At 34.1% G+C, this 977-nt stretch overlaps 1 long non-coding RNA gene across 1 annotated transcript; it reads left to right on the plus strand.

The window, feature by feature from the left end:
* The first annotated feature begins 258 nt into the window (after window positions 1–258).
* LOC125212071 lies at window positions 259–734 on the plus strand. Its single transcript, XR_007174607.1, has 2 exons — window positions 259–375; window positions 445–734. It is a non-coding gene; the product is annotated as an uncharacterized LOC125212071 (long non-coding RNA).
* Window positions 735–977: the final 243 nt, after the last annotated feature.

Here is a 977-nt window from a genome sequence, read left to right on the forward strand (position 1 = left end):
AGGTTCGATTCGTTAAAAGTTCAATCTTCTAAACCGGTTTTGTTTCGATTTATGCGATTAGGCAATTCGATGGTATGGTCGTATGGATGGTATGCTATGTAATGTATGAAAGAAATCAGATGTTGGGATTGAGAGATTATACCCAAATCTGTTGACTAAGAAAGAATTGACTTGGCAGTTGGCACATATCGATGGTTACTGCTCTTTCTCCTCTTCAAGTTTCGGATTTAGAGTCGGCGTTGGGATGATGCTTCTTCTTCTCTGCTCTCTTTCTTCTCTGCCGCCGGGAGAGAATCGTGTGTTGAGTGAGGGTGGTTGAGCGAGGCAAATTAGGGTAGAGAGATTTAAATACCGTGTTTTGTGAGACTAAGGGAGGTAATTGATTCTCAAGATAATTGGAATTAATGGCTGATTGGTGGTTTAATTTTGGAATAGGATTTGCAGATTATGGGAGAGGAGAAAGAGGAGAAAGACGCGTAAAGATGTAGGAGGAGAAATCTTTGCAGATTTATTTGACTGCAATTGAAATTAAAGGAAAATTTTCAGATTTATTTGACTGCAATCGAAATTAAAGGAAAGTTTTTGAAATCAAGAAAAAGCTCTTACAATTTAATTAAATTAATTTGGGCTCAAACCCTTTCTATCTATTTCATTTAAATTATGTAGCTTGCAAATTATGTTTCACAAGATCGGACTTATATTATTTATTTATTTTTATCGGATCCATTGCGGAACTGAGTCCATTAAATATTTCTCATAGAAAGAAATTATTTATGTATAAAAATTAATTCAGTTAACTCACATTCCAACCCTAAATCCAATTAGGTCACAAGAATATCAAATAAAAATTTCGCTCGTCATTTAATTCAAGGACTTCACGGCATGAAAAGCATTCAATGCAAAAAAAAAAATTATGGTTCGAAAATTAGCATTCAACAAAAGTGGGGTGTTACAAAAAGTCTAGGAAATATTAAAAA

Source organism: Salvia hispanica, chromosome 3 (assembly GCF_023119035.1).
Source record: "Salvia hispanica cultivar TCC Black 2014 chromosome 3, UniMelb_Shisp_WGS_1.0, whole genome shotgun sequence".
Lineage (NCBI taxonomy): Eukaryota > Viridiplantae > Streptophyta > Magnoliopsida > Lamiales > Lamiaceae > Salvia > Salvia hispanica.